At 44.0% G+C, this 15,307-nt stretch overlaps 1 protein-coding gene across 20 annotated transcripts in view; it reads left to right on the top strand.

Moving 5' to 3' along the window:
- CYRIB (CYFIP related Rac1 interactor B) overlaps nucleotides 1–15,307 on the top strand; it is a 154,607-nt gene that overhangs the window by 47,262 nt on the left and 92,038 nt on the right. The gene's annotated exons all lie outside the window — the stretch shown is intronic.

The raw sequence follows: 15,307 nt of genomic DNA, 5'->3' as shown, positions 1-15,307 counted from the left end.
TGCTGGTTTACGTAATTGAAAAGTACAGGGATGGAACTTAAGGCATGGATCTTAAATGGTCTTTCTAAAGCTTATGCAATTTTCGCCATATCTCAGTGCTGCCCACCATTTTTTTTCAGATTGTGGTAGCAAGATGGCTGTCAGCAGTTTTAGCAGAAGGAAAAAAAGGCCGCTCTCCCAACAGTTCAACAAAAGTCTCAGAATTGAGTTTCACTGTTTCTGATTGGTCTTCTCTGGATAACTTGCTCCTCCCTGAACCAATCCCTGTGGCCAGGCAAGTGCGATGCTCTGATGGGCCATCCTGGATCAAATGCCCACCCCCCGAAGAAGCTGGGTTAGGGTCTGCCCCTCCCAGAGCACAAGGACTGAGAATGAGGGAAGGTGGATGTTCCCCGGGACAATCTGGGAACCGTTTGTGAATGGTGGGTGGGCGAAAGTCAGGATGTCCAATATAGTAGGTTTTAATCAGTGTACTCAGCGAATGAATTAACAGACAAATGAGCAAACGAGAGCGTGCTGCTGATTTTGTGAGCTGGTTATACAATATCTGGAGTGGGGTTTTAACAGATGGAGCTTTTACAGAGAGGAAGGATAAAAGAGAGCCTTGAAATCAAGTCATATAAGGATGACATTAAATTAGCTGAAATATTTAACAAGAGACAGCAGACATACGAAAGCTGTTTACAAATGTCTGAAGGGCATTCATAGGATGGAACATTCTGGGTCCCTACTTTGTGTCATAGGTGCTGGGCTAGACACTTTATCACCCCACTTTTATTTTCGTTTTATTATTATTATTATTATTTTTTGGTGAGGAAGATTGGCCCTGAGCTAACATCCATTGCCAATCTTCCTCTTTTTGCTTGAGGAAGATTGTCCCTGAGCCAACATCTGTGGTAGTCTTCCTCTATTTTATATGTGGGATGCTGCCACAGCATGGCTCAATGAGTGGTGTGTAGGTCCATGCCTGGGATCCGAACCCGTGAACCCTGGGCCGCTCATGCGAAGTGCACAAACTTAAGCACTACACCACCAGGCTGGCCCCTATTTTATTATTTTTTTATTAGACAACTAATTTATATTCATTATAGATAATCAAAAAAATGCAGAAAAAAGAAAAATAAAAGTCCTCCCATAATCTTATCAACTAGGGCTAATTGCTGTTAATATTTTGGTGTATATTCTTTCAATCTTTTCTCCCTATTTATAGCTACATTAAAAAAGAAATCTTATTGAATCTTGGTAATTGTGTTTGTCAGAGAAGGAAACTGGCTGCAAGAGGTTTGGAACTTGCCTGAGGTCCCAAACATAGGCACTAGAACTCTAGGGCCAGGATTCTGTCCACACGTGTCAGCCTCAGCAGCCCTCTCTCGTTTCTGGGTCTCTGATTTATTTACCTGATGCAGAACCACAGTCTGGGTACTAACCGATAGAGTTTTACTGCTGTTCTGTTCTGAGAATCTTGATTTCATCACTCACTGTGGATTTACTCACTCATCTTCATGTATTCAGAAAATATTTTACTGGGTGCTCTCTGGGTGCTGGGGGTAGGCCAGTGAATGAGGCAAGGCCCCCCTCCTCCTGGAGCTGACAGTCCAGCTGAGTTCCACATCATTTGTAAATGGTTAAGTGACAGCCCCTAGGGATGTTCAGATTTGCAATACTGCCGATTACTCTAGTCCCACACCTGTTTCAGGAAGAAACCAGCAAAGCAAAGAGGAAGCACCAGAGCCAGAAAGCTGGATGGTCTAGTTTTATACGTGCCCTCTGCCTGAGACTCCTCTCCTAAAAGGAGTGGGTGTGTGGCGAGGGGTGGGAGGCCCAGGGTAGGCTGTCCTCACCCTCCCAGGGCTGGCTCTGCTGGATGAACCGGAGTGTGACCCTATTTTCTGAACCCCAGATGAGAATCCCTGGTATGAAGCAGGGTTAGCTGAGCAGAAGGAGGGAAATGCGTATTGCTTGAATGCAGCCTATTGAGGTGCTTTCGCATGGCTCCCCTTTCCCAGGGAGGAAGCTATTATTATCTTCATTTTGCAGATGAGGAAGCTGAGGCTCAGAGCTGTGATTTGAGCTCAGGTCCATCTGATGGCTCCACATCCTGTGAGCTCCCTCTTCATGCCCCCCTGATCCAAACATGTTTGAGGAGTGGGGCTTGAAAAGGTTCTGAAACTTCAGGTGATTTGTTAAGTTTCATTCCATTCACTTATTTAAAAAAGTATTTATTGAAGGCCTAGGTTCAGAAACTGTGTTAGGTCCTGGGACACTGGGTGACAAGACCAACAAGGGCTCCTGCTCCCAGGGAACTGGCAGTCTGAGTTAAATCATTGCAAGAGCAATGAGGTTTCTGCACAATCCTTTGTTCAGTGATCCATTCAGCCGCGCACAAGGATGTATCAAGGATGCTTTGAGTTGCGAGGGACAGAAAACTCAGTTCAAATTGGATAATTGATAGGAGCAGTTGAGTGGTTCGTCTAACCCTAAAGGGGAGAGGTATGTAGGTTTCAGGCACACTTTGATAAGGGCTCTAGCTTCATTTCTTTGTGATTCTTCGGGCTCTGCACTTCTGTCTTTTGTTCTCAGGTTGACTCCCTTCATGGTAGTAAGAAGGCTAATAGCAGGGCTTCTGCATTGCACTGTTTGATGCCAAGAGACACCACATGGAATACGCATGCTGTAAGAAGTGTAGAGAAGAGCTGTCCAGTGTAGTGGCCTGGCTGCCAGCACATGCTTGTTAGTCCTCATCTAGGGAGAAAGAGCTACCGGTCCCAGCCCAGAGCCATTGAATCACATTTCTGAGCTTCCCTCTGATTGGATCATCTCAGGACACACACCCATCTCTCAGCCAGTCACGATGGCAGAGGAAATGAGATACCACTGATTGGCTTAGACCACTTGGGACCCACTCCTGGAGTTGGAGATGAGGTCTGAATGACTGAAGGATGCTCCCTGGTGGGAGAGGAATGGAGTAGATGTTGAGGGGGCGGTGTGTAGGATTTGGGTATAGAAAGATGAGGAAGGCATTACCTCCTCTTTTGAATAGCTCATGTTCTAGTGAGCTTTGTGAGATGTTGGCAATGATCAGAGGAAGGGCGTTTACATTTATTGAATGCTAGGCACTTGAGATATGTTTTCTCAGTTAGCTCTTATCATGCCCCTGTCAAGTAAGTATTTCCGTTTTACAGATGAGGAAACAAGTGCAGAAGATATGTTGCTTGCTGGCTGTCACACACCTAGGAGGAGAACCCACCTAGGAGGAGAGCAGGTGTTTTGAGGGTGTGGATCCTGCATTCCTTCCTCCTTTTTGTGATGGTTGTAGAGAAAATAGATCGTTAACAGAGACCCTACAAAGGTTCATCTAATGACTCCTCTAAGATATCTAATCAGGATCTTGGGAATAGTTACTGCTTTTCATTTCAAGCTTTTATTAGAGGAATCCTGCCTGCTTTTTTTTCCTTTAACTCTAGACGGGAGGAAAACTCCTCTCTCAGATCCAGATAAGCAACAGATAATTGAACGAGCTTCTGAGAAAAGCAGAACCATTGTCAACTCACAATGCATCAGAAGAGACGGTTGCATTCAGATAATTTTACAAAATTGACTTCTCTCTCCTTTTGACTTTGTTGCCTGGGGCTGCCATTCAGTTTTAAAATAATAGAGTAACTATTATGTAATCGTACACAATGCCTCTTTCCCCTGGGCTCAAGTAAACTCATGTGTTCAAAATACAGAATACATTTTTTGGTAAAGAGTTTATGATTCCTAAATCATAATGCCAGTATGATTCCTAAATTAAACTGCCAAAATGAGGGCAAACAAGCTGGATTTTCTGATTTTCTCCAGACTCCGTAGAGACATAACATCCAATAGAGCAGGAGATGATTTGCCAAAAAGCATTTGTGTGCTGGTGGCAAGGTGTCTGTGTTTGTATTGCTCCCTGCAGCCAACGTGCATGTCTTGTGCTTTGCTGCCAGGTGAAAGAGTATGGATCTCCTGACCTCATAGATCTCCTGACCTCATCAATCTCCTGACCTCACTTACCTCCACCCCATCAGATGTAATTTCTTCCTGGGAGAAACTAACAAAAATAAGGAAATGAAAACAGTGATTGGTGACAAGTTGGTGCATAAGGTTTCCAACTTAGATGCTGGACTTTCTGAGTTCTTGAGTCTGCTTTTCTTTTCTTTTTTTTTCTCCAGATTATTACTGATAATAATTAATTTACCTACCCACATTTCTATTTCTATTCTAGGTTGTCTACTATGGTTTGGGTCTTGGGGACAGAGAGTTGAGCAGAGCGTAGTCTCAATTACTGATAGCCTTCAGTGGCCCTCCTCTAACCAAGTATCCTCCCAGTCTGTCCACACCAGTATAATTTTTTGGTTCTCATTTACTCTGGGCCTGGCAAACTTGTTAAATTGGACCTTGGGAAAGATGTGAAGACGAGAAGGTCTTGAGGGTCAAGTGCATGCCTTAAGTGTCAGGTAAACACCAGAAACACAAGGTTGCTGGGCTCATCTTGATGAGCCTAGAGAGTGACCACTGTGGTTGTTATTAGGGCTGGTATTTAGGGGTTCTTTGTTAACTGCAGTGTAACCTAATTCATCCTGACCGTTGTGACCACCACTCTCATGGAGGCGGCAGGATTCATGGAGCCTGGCCAGCTTGCGTGTGCATGTCTGTGTATGCGTGTATGCATGCAAATATATGTTTGCATAGGTGTGAATCTTGATGCCTCTTCGACAGTGGTTCTCAAACTTGTTTGCACATTAAAATCATCTGGAGGTCTTTTAAAATTCCAAAGCCTGGGCCATACGCTAGACGAATTAATTCACTAACTTTGGGGGTGGGACACAAGCGCTAGTAGTTTTTAAGCTCTCCAGGTGATTCCAATGTGCAGACAAATTTAAGAACCACTGGTCTATGAGAATTATAATAATAACATTATTACTATTATTTGAAGAGGAGTAGGGATAATGGTAATGACGTGGTACTTGCCACATTATCATTTACCCACTGCTGCCTGTATGCCATGCAGTGTCCTGGGTGTATAACAAACATTATCATGTCTAATTTGCATGGTAATCCTGCAAGCCAGCTCTGTAGGTGGTTGGAGAAGGAAAGGAGGGGGTCATATCTTTTAAACTGCTGTCAGCTACAGAGTTGCTTAAGCTAGATTGTCAGGTCAAGTCCAGAAAGAGAGAGTTTTTGGGCTCATCTTCTTGATCCCAGAGTGACCACTGTGGCCATGTTTGGGGCTGAGATTTAGGGGTTGTTTGTTACCACAGCATAACCTGGCCCATCCTGACGGTTGCAACCATCCTTTTAATAACCGCAATGGATTCAGGAGTCGATATGCAAAAGCACAGTTTGCAAAGTTATAAATTGAGGGTGAGTTTATTTTGGCTTGTGGCTTGGAAAGAGAATTGAGCGTAGTAAACCAGGCTATTAATCTTGGGTTGGTTGATTCATCCATCAAAATCACGCTGTACGTGTTTCAAGGAATCAGGTTAAATAAATTGATGAAACATTACCTTGTGTTTTTGTAGCGCTTTTCTCAATGGGGTACATGGTGCCATACAAACCTCATACCATTGCTAGTCTTTTTGGTACATCCTAGAAAGACTGTCAGGTGTGAATAGGGCTGTGTGTTACTGCAAAGTAAAAACAGGAAATAGTTTACATTGAAATGCTTGTTCAACATCCTTAGAGATGCCTGACTGGCATCTTATTGGGAAGGTAGGATTTTGGTGGGGAAATATGAGAGTGTTGGAAAGGGTGTTTGTAGCAGAGGGAACAGCATGGGCAAGGCACAATAGCAGGAAATAGTATTTATAGGAACTCTGTAGGCAGTTTAGTATGACTACCAAGAAAGAAACCATTCTCCACTCTTATGGGTGATTGGAAAGTCTTATAGAACCTGCATTTCCACTTGTTTCCTCGTCATTCAGCACACACATCTAACACTTTCTTTTTCATCTTTGGAAGAGATTTGTGTGTAATGAAGGGCAAATAAGGATCATGCTTTAATTGGTCTCCTATACCCTGGGGGATCACACCAGACATCATACCAAATGTTGCACCCTGCTTATGAGTAGAAATGTTTTACAAGACTCTGTTGACACTCAGTGATCTAGACTCACCTTTGGAAATGAACTCAGCAGTTCTCTGACAGTGTAGACAGGAACCCCTGTGACCTTCACTCTGGGCTTAGAGTCTAGGCCTGGAATTGTGCTCCTGCGAGCCCCCTCTGGGCCCCTCTTGGCTCCTCCGTTTTCCTAAGTGTAAAATGTTGGCCTGAAGGTGAATTGCAAGGCACCTTCCCCGTATAAAATTCATTCAGAAACTGATGCAGTCAATCATTAATACAAGTGGCCTATTAGATAAAAATGCCATAAATGCTGAAATGGACTTTCAGCGTTTCTCCAAGACACCTTGGAGAGATGCTTCTTCTCCAAGTTCATCTTCTCCAAGTTCATGGGTTTAGACAAGACCAGAGCTTGGGCACGGTGACTTTCTCCTGCCCGCCGTCCTCTGTGCATTACACCTGAAGGAGGCATGCCTTCTCATTAAACCTGTGTTCTAATATGAAGCCAGCATGAGGATTTTAGAGAGGAAGCTAGCTCAACCAGGAAAGCTTCTTAACTTGGACCATATTGGATGGCTCTTGGAAAGGTTTTTTTTTAAACCTTATGCAATATCATTTTTTCGGTAGCTTCAAAACTCAAAACTGTGAGGACCTAAACCTTTACACACTCTTTACTTGTGTTTGGCATACTCATTGTTCTGTCTAAAGCTCTGTATTTCATTTGTTGGGTCACAAAGCTAGTGACTTAATTATTTTGGCTACTTTGGGGAGGGTTTCAATCTCATCTCCTCTGTGTTGCTTATCTGATTTCCTGGCTCTAGGGCTGTGGCCACCAGGGGCATTCAGAGTATGATTAAGGCCCTAGGCCTGGTTAACTCAGGCTGGACTCGTGCCGTCTCTCTGACCAGCTGCAACTGTTTGGGGGCATGCCTGTGCCAGGCTCTGTGCTGGCACTGGGAGTGCAGTGGTGACCACACAGCATGGCCTCTGCCCTCCTGGAGCTAACAGGTTCAAGCAAGTCCACAAAGTACAGTTACAATTATGTTATGTGCTGTAAACAAAAAGCACAGGGTCCTGAGCGCTCTCACAGCGAGGGATCCAAGCTGGTTTGCTCCAAGTTCAAATGCATGGACATGCTGAAGAGCTCAGGCAAGCAGTTGGGGGCTGAAGGCATTAAGAGCAGGATGCGACCCCGAATGCAAGAGAGGACCAGGTGAAGGGTTGGAGATGAAGCCCACAGTCAGCAGTAGGGTCCGCTGATTTGATAAAGTTCAGGACCAGGCCCTCCCTGGACATCTTCTCCTGCGTGCTCCCCTCTGACTTCCCAAAGCCAAAAGGAATTATTTTTATTTTAATAATTTTTATTAAAATTGTAATTTTCCAGGCCGCATGTCTGTGTCCTTCCTTTGGCAAGGGTGTGTTGCTTTGTATGGTAGGAAGGTGGCCTGCCATTCAGCCTCTGGGAGGGAAGGCTGTTTCCTGTCCCTCGTGTGGCCCTGGGTGGAATTGTGGATCAGATGATGAGTGAAAAGGTGTACCGCTCACCAGTTAGCCTAAGTGTGTGGGACTCGTCGTTCTTCATCCACAGCAGCAGGTCACAAGAAGGCTCAGACTGCTGAGAACAGGAACAGGTACCACCCTTGGTGCCCCTTTGTGCTCAAATTCACCAAAATGCTCATTGATTGAGGCAGTTAGTGGAGAAAGTCTATCAACTTGGGAATAGTTTAAGAGGTATGAGCTGGTGATTAAAAGTTCAAAGTAAACTGGCTTTTCTTCTCTGCATCATATTACCTCATTTTCTTTCTGCTCTGTGATTCTGTTTCCATTCGTAGAGTACCTACCCGCCAAAAAGCCTTCTATTCGCTTCTTCCCCCCCCCCCACCCCCACCCCAGGAAGATTAGCCCTGAGCTAACATCTGCCAATCCTCCTCTTTTTTCTGAGAAATACTGGCCCTGAGCTAACATCCATGCCCATCTTCCTCTATTTTGTACGTGGGATGCCTACCACAGTGTGGCGTTTGCCAAGTGGTGCCATGTCTGCACCCAGGATCTGAACCGGCAAACCAGGGCCACCGAAGCAGAACATGTGCACTTAACTGCTGTGCCACCGGGCTGGCCACTCTATTTGCTTCTTGACGCCCACCTTCAGGTTCACTCACATCTCCCTTGGCGCCTTCTTCCAGACCTCTTTCATTTTCTCCTGTCTACACACTTACCTGTTTGTATGCTTTCTTTTTAAACAAACAAAATTGTTCAGAATATTGAAGGAAAATTTAAAATAAATTATTCCATCTCTACTCTCATTCCGTTATCACTGAGTTTGAACTTCTCTGATTCCGTCTACCATTTCCCCATCAGGGTACGTATTTTATATTAATGGCATTCTGTTTATATTCTTTTGTATTTTGCTCTTTTAACTTCATATTCACAATTTTTCAATCAACAAATGTTAACTGAGCTCCTACTGTGGGCCAGGCTCGTTCTAGGGGCTGGGGATAGATTGTCAGTGAACAACCCAGACATAGATCTCTGTGATCCTGGAGCTGCCACCAAGTTCACAGAGAGAGACAATACACACAATACAGATTCTGTTAGGAGGTGATCACTGTTACGGAGCAAGCAATAGAGTTAAAGAAGGTGGGCAGTATTAATTTATAAAATATTTTCTCATGTCGCTATGATCCTCCTGTGTACTTAGTGGTTGTCTCTTATCCTTAATGTTGATAATTATAATTTATTTAGAACCTTAGGACTATCAACGTTAAATCTGGACAGGACTTATGAGTCACTAAGAGCAAACCCTTCATTTTTGAGGTGAGTTAACAAGTCCAGAGAAAAGAAATGACTTGCTCCAAATCATACAGCCCCTAAGTGGCCAAGCAGGGGCTTTTAAATTTTAATTAAATTGATTTTCATTAATTCTAAAGGCAGTTCTTTCAGGATCCTGCTGTGCTGTTTCCCTATTCTGGGAAATTTAATTTCTTTTTGGGTAATTTTTTTTTTTTTTTATAAAGAATGCTGCAATGGGCAACTTTCTACTATTTGATTTGACAACTTTCTACTATCTTAATGAAGGTAGCAAGTGAACAATAGCAACAACAATAACAATAATGAATGATAGAAAGAGCTAATATTTATTGAGCACTTAAATTTGCCAGGCACTGTGCTAACTGCTTTATGTGAAATAACTTAATTCTGACAATGAGTGCCATTATTTTCCCTTTCTCTCTCTTTTTTTTGCTGAGGAAGATTTGCCCTGAGCCAACATCTGTGCCAATCTTCTTCTATTTTGTATGTTGAATGCTGCCATGGCATGGCTGTCGACGAGTGGTGCATGTGCATGCCTGGGAACTGAATCCGGGCCACCGAAGTGGAGTGTGCTGAACTTAACCACTAGGCAACAGGGCCACTTTCCTATTTTTTTACATATGAGAACATGAAGGGATTCATGCTCGGGTCTGTCTGAGTCTGAGCTCTCAGCCACCACCTAGAGCCTTCTAAGTTTGAATACTAAAACAGCAAATTTCAAAAACCAGGATATCAATATCTATCAATATTTATTTAACACTTAAGAGTTACAAAAGAATATTTACATATTAGGGTTAACAATATGTACTTGCTGTTTTTAGGGTAAAAAGTGGTCATGTATTAGCAATTTCATATGTTCATCTATTCCAGTTAATCCTCACAATAACAGTGAGCTAGGTGCTTATTGTGCCTATTTTACAGATGGCAGTCTAGTATTTTAGATGGAGTTTGGACCTTGGGTGATTTAATTAATGTTTGTAGAGAGAAGGAAGGAAAGGAGGGGTGGAAGGCAAGGAAGGTAGAGTGACATGCAAAGTAAACAGCTGCCAAGATTGGGGATCAAATCCTGGCTCACAAAGTGGTAGCTTTGTGACTGCCAGCAAAATACTTCAATTCTTTGTGCCTCAATTTTCTTATCTGAAAACTGAGAGTAATAAAATCTCTCTCATGATGTCATTATAAGGATTGAGTTATAGAATGGGTAGGAATCGTTTTGTTCAAAACTCGCAGAAACTAAGCCATGGATCAGAGAGGCATTGGTGATAGTAATTCCTTCTGTCATTATTATATTTCAAAACAAACTGCTTTCTCTTTCCTCTAACCATGATGTTTCTGTAAAACACACAAAAAATCTTTTTTAAATGGCATCAGTAAATTAATGACCTTGACACAATTAGGGATTCTCGTTCTTTACAGATAAAGTTTCCCTCTGATTCTGATGGAATGCCCTGTAAGGTGGGTGGAACGGCAGAAATTACCCTCTATTTGGGTTTCTAGGTCACAGTAGGTTGAGGTCCTGGGAATGGATGGCCTGCCCATCTGTTCCTCTCCCTTCCATTCCTGCCGTGCCATCTCAGATTTTATGACATCTCATGCCCTCCTTCAGGTGACCCCCTCCTGTGCCTGTGTATCTTGATGAGGTGGCCTAGCCACAGTGGAGGTGGGTAGGTGGGCAGAGGTAGTGAGTGGCTTTGATCACTGAGCCGTCCTGATGGAGTGGAGTCTGCTCTTTCTGTCTCCTTCACCACGGGGGCGTGGGGAGGCTCTTCTTCATGGAGGGGTGTGACTATCAGAGCTGGAAATGCCAAGTGGCTACTGAACAACACAACAGGCTAAAAGCGCTTTGTGGAAAAAGGGCAGCACGTCCTGAGCACACCCTCTTGGATTTTTCTGCAGCCAGCTTGTCTCTAAATGGGGCAGTGGGCTTTGGGCTGCAAACTGCTTACAGCATCAGTAAACCCCGTCCACCCGCCTATTCCTCTTGGGAAAAACTTTGCCTCCGGGCAGGGTTGGGAGGGAGAAGTGCAGGCTTGCAGGAAGTCTTTCTTTTCCTCTTTTTACCACTAAAATCTTGGCAAGAAAACAGGCTCTTTATTTCTGTCGCCTGTATCAGCAGCAGATTCTGAAATTGAACTCCTAGGCACCGTCCTGGCTTCGTCATACATCGCTTTTCCGGCTGCAAACAATTTTGCTTCTCTAGAAGAGGGGGACTCTAATAACGCCAGGTGGTGAATGGGCGGTGGGGAGTACACTTCTGTAGAAATACAGCTCGAGAGCAATACAAACAGAGAGAAAAAATGGGAAGCTTGTCAACAGGGAAGTGGTGTATTAAAACAGTTTACCTTTGTTAACACTGGAGAAACTTCTCCTTTAGTTTAACACTAGATTTGTGAAAGACTCTATGGCATAGCTGCATGGCAGAGTGTTATATAGCCTTTAACAATGACGTAGCTGAAATACCTTTATTAAAGAAAGGTGATTAAGATAGATCATGAGAGAGGGCCAGCCCGGTGGTGGAGTGGTTAATTTCACATGCTCTGCTTTGGTGGCCGAGGGTTCACAGGTTTGGATCCTGGGCATGGACCAAACACTGCTCATCAGGCCATGCTGTGGCGGCATCCCACATATAAAATAGAGGAAGATTGGCACAGATGTTAGTTCAGGGCCAATCTTCCTCACACACACAAAAAAAGAGAGCTCATGAGATGAAACAGCAGATTATAATTCAGTATATGAACCATTTTTATAGAAATATATGCATTTTCTTTATATAGATATAGACAGAGAAAAGCATTTGAAAGGGTATCCACATGGTGTGGGAGGTTGGGTCATGAGTTTTTTTTTCTTTTATTATTTTCTTCCTTTTCCTCATCTGTATTTTCAATTTTTTTCTGCAATCAAAATGTATTATTCACATAATCAGGGTGAAAAAAAGGTATAGGGGGCCAGGAACTTCCGTTTTGTTACCCAATCCTTCCTCATATTTACTGAGGGTCTTCTAGGGGCCGGGTGGGCACAGTGACACGTGTTGGAGTGGGCAGGGTAGCCCTGTCCTCTGCCTTCAAGGAGCTGATGTTTTAGTGAGAAGCTTTTTTTTAGTTAAAATATTTTTAAGCTACAAAATAAAAATAATTACAGGTTGCGATAAGTACTGTGAAGGAACACAAGCCAGCGATGTACTAGGGAATGACTGAAGGGAGGCTGGGGTTCGACTTTAGGAAGGGTGGTGGGGAGGACCCCTTTGATGAGGTGACCCTTGAACCTGGAGGCCGAGAAACGGCCCGGGGAAGCAGCCAGAAAGCATCTTCGAGGCACAGGGAAGGACCAGCAGATGCAAGGCTGTTCGAGCCCCCTGCCTCCCTGCAGGTCACTCAGAGGCCTGCGAAATTAGACCTGGAGCTGCCCGCCTTTGAGGAATGTGTTCCATTTGGAAATGTGATGGAGGCTCATAGATAGACCTTGTAACTCGGGAAATACGGCCATCAAGACAACTTTATGGTTCCTGAGAGATGGGCTATGTTTTGCTAAATAACAGGAGCACGTTGGGTTTGAGCTGTGGCTTTGTACTTGGGTTCTTTTTGAATAGCAGCTGTGATGCCATCTTTCAGTGCCAGATGAGCTTCGAGCCCTGCCTGGGGATTCTCAGGTCTCCTTCCTGTGTCCTCTTCTACATGCACTCAACTACCTCCTTAGATGCTCATCCGTAAGGCATGACCCTGGAGTCTTAGTGCTTAGCCTTGAAACCCTGGCTGGGGCAGAAATCTTTGGAAGGTGCCTCTTTTTTCAAGGATTCAGTACCTGTATTCATTCATTCTGTGAAGAGGAGGAGGGAAGCAGTTGATCAAAGTCCCTGAATGTTAGCTTGAGGACTAAACTGTTTACTGCAACAAAAACTATATGCCAGGTGCTTAAACATATTGAATGGTGTTATCTGAGTTAACGATGGCAGCAGCTATTCACAGAGCCCTCTCTAAGGGCACTTGGGCAATTCAAATCAAGGACCAAATAGTGTTCAGATCTTTTGACCCAGTAATTACAATCTAGGGAATTTGTGCTGAGGTCATAATTTTTTTTAATGGAGAGAAACCAAGAAAACAAAGGTATCTGTAACAGCAGTAATGCTCAATCATGGCATAGTGCTTTGGGGTTTTGAACGTATTTTCCCGTACAGTATTTTTATGAGAGCTGCCCAAAATTCCGGTGAAGTAGGTTCTTATGCCCATTTCACAGACAGGAAATTGAGGGTTAGAGAGACAAATGAGGGCCTCTAGCACATGTGTCAGTGGGTTTGCTCAGAAACTCAAGGTACTATGGTGAGAGTCAGAAAGCCTAGGGAGGGAACTGAAAATGATGATTGAACTTAATCTATGCCTAGTTCTGTCCCAAATGTTTTACAAATTTTATCTAAGTTAATCCTTACAACAAACTTGTGGAGAATCTGAGGCTCTGAGAAGCTGAATAACTTGTGTAAGTTATAGAACAGCTTTCACCCCCTGGCCAGGCGAAATCCAGAGCTTTGCGGCTGTTTTAGTTTTGCTTGATTGCCCTCTGCTTCACAAGAATGCATTACTGAATGAATGAATGAATGAATGAACGAAAGGATTATGGGAGTTAGGACTAGAGAACCAGCTTCCATACAGAATTAGACATCAGGATTCCCATGGGTGGTAGGTGCTTTTTCACAGCTCTGGAGTTTTGACATGCAATACGGTAGCCCAAGCTTCTCCCTAGAGAGTTGCAGCTTCGCTGGCCTTGAGGCCACACTTTTCCAACACCTTCATCTAAAAGCTCTCTTTCGTCGCTCAACTCATCCCTTGCAAAATGCCCGGAGCCGAATGAGTTTTGGGCAAACCAGGCATGCAGGGTGTGGACCTTTAAGCAACCGAAGAAAACCAAGCTATTTCAATATGATGAAATATTCTGCAGCCATTAAAATGATAAATGTGACTGTAGAAATATGAAAAAGTGTTGGGAAATAGTTGCACATAGCTGAAGATACCAAGGAAAGCAATACGCATTTTCATGGATAAAGGTTGGAGGAGAACTGGAATGAAAACTGTGTCAAGGTCTCGGGATCAGATGGTGTCACCATCCAGTTAGTCTGCCAAGCTAGGAACGTCAGGGTTATGCCCCACAGCTCCTGCTGCAGCTTCCTCCGGATTCAACTAGTCACAAACTCCTGTAGATTCTAGATCTGTAAGTATCTTAATGCTGGTGCCAGTTCTTCCTCCCCTCTGAGTTTCCTAACCCAGGCTCTCATTATCGCTCACCTGAACCCCAACAGCCTCTTCACTGGTCTGCTGGCCTCCATTCTCTTTCCCACCGTGGTCCATACTGGACATTGTGGTCAGAGTGATCTTGATACAAAACACATCTGATTATGTCTCTCCCTTGCTTAGAGCTTCTGTTTGCTTGTTGCCTTCAGAAGGCAAGTTCAAACTCCTTAGCGTGGCCTATTGTCCTTTATAATCTCACCACCCCAGTGTTACCCCCAGCATGTCATGAACTCCTCTTATTCTGCCCATGTGCCTTTTCTTCTCGGCCCTTCTCCCATCTCTTCAAGACCAAGCTCATCCTCTCTGAAGCCTTCACAACCAGCGGTCCCAGGGAGTGTTGGTTCCTCCACCCTCCTAAGTTACAGTGAATCATGCTGTGTTGTAATTGTGAGGCTGCAGCTCTTCCGCTCGCTAAATTCTAAGCCCCTCCAGGGTAGGGACCACCTGTCTTACTGTCCTGCACCTTAGACCCTCAGCATGGTGCCTACGACATAGTAGAGGTGCAAAAATGGTGTTGACTGAATGAATCAATGACTGAGTGAAACAATTTATAATGTTTTAAAGTTGATTTAGTAAAAAATAAAAATTTCAAGGAAATCAGCATTTAAAGAAAGGAACAGGATTTTATGAGATTTTCAGTAGGGCTCTTGACCCCAAAATGTTCAGAACCATTTATCTCCATGGTAATGATCTGCTCAGCAAACTGAAAATACCCCTGTGAGAGGTAACATTTACACTTTAGTGTTAATGAAAAAATCTGAGAGTTTTGTAACAGGATTAGGATGAGCTAGCTAGATGGGATGTTCTGTTTTTGTATGTCAAGAGGGAGCATTTATGTTTGAAGAGTAATGGGGGAATTAGGGAAATAAAGAAGATGCTGCGCCCTCCCTTGGCCGCATCCCAGTTCTCTGCCCACCAGCCATTTTTGCCCAGAGCAGACCCTAGAACAAAGTCTCATTTATCTGAAAGAGCTCTGCGTGGCCCAAGTCTCAAGTGGCGCCCGATTTCTGTTCTCAGACCGATCATTTAACACCTCCCAAGGGCGTCTCCGCGATACCATCGCAGGCCATAACGGTGCACCTCTCGGCTCTGGGGAGCCTGTCAAGCGCATCTACCGGGTCCGGAGTGGGAGTGAGGC

The sequence above is a fragment of the Equus caballus genome, chromosome 9 (assembly GCF_041296265.1).
Source record: "Equus caballus isolate H_3958 breed thoroughbred chromosome 9, TB-T2T, whole genome shotgun sequence".
Taxonomy (NCBI): Eukaryota; Metazoa; Chordata; class Mammalia; order Perissodactyla; family Equidae; genus Equus; species Equus caballus.
The sequence above is the reverse complement of the archived record's forward strand: the minus strand, read 5'-3'. Positions and strand labels throughout refer to the sequence as shown.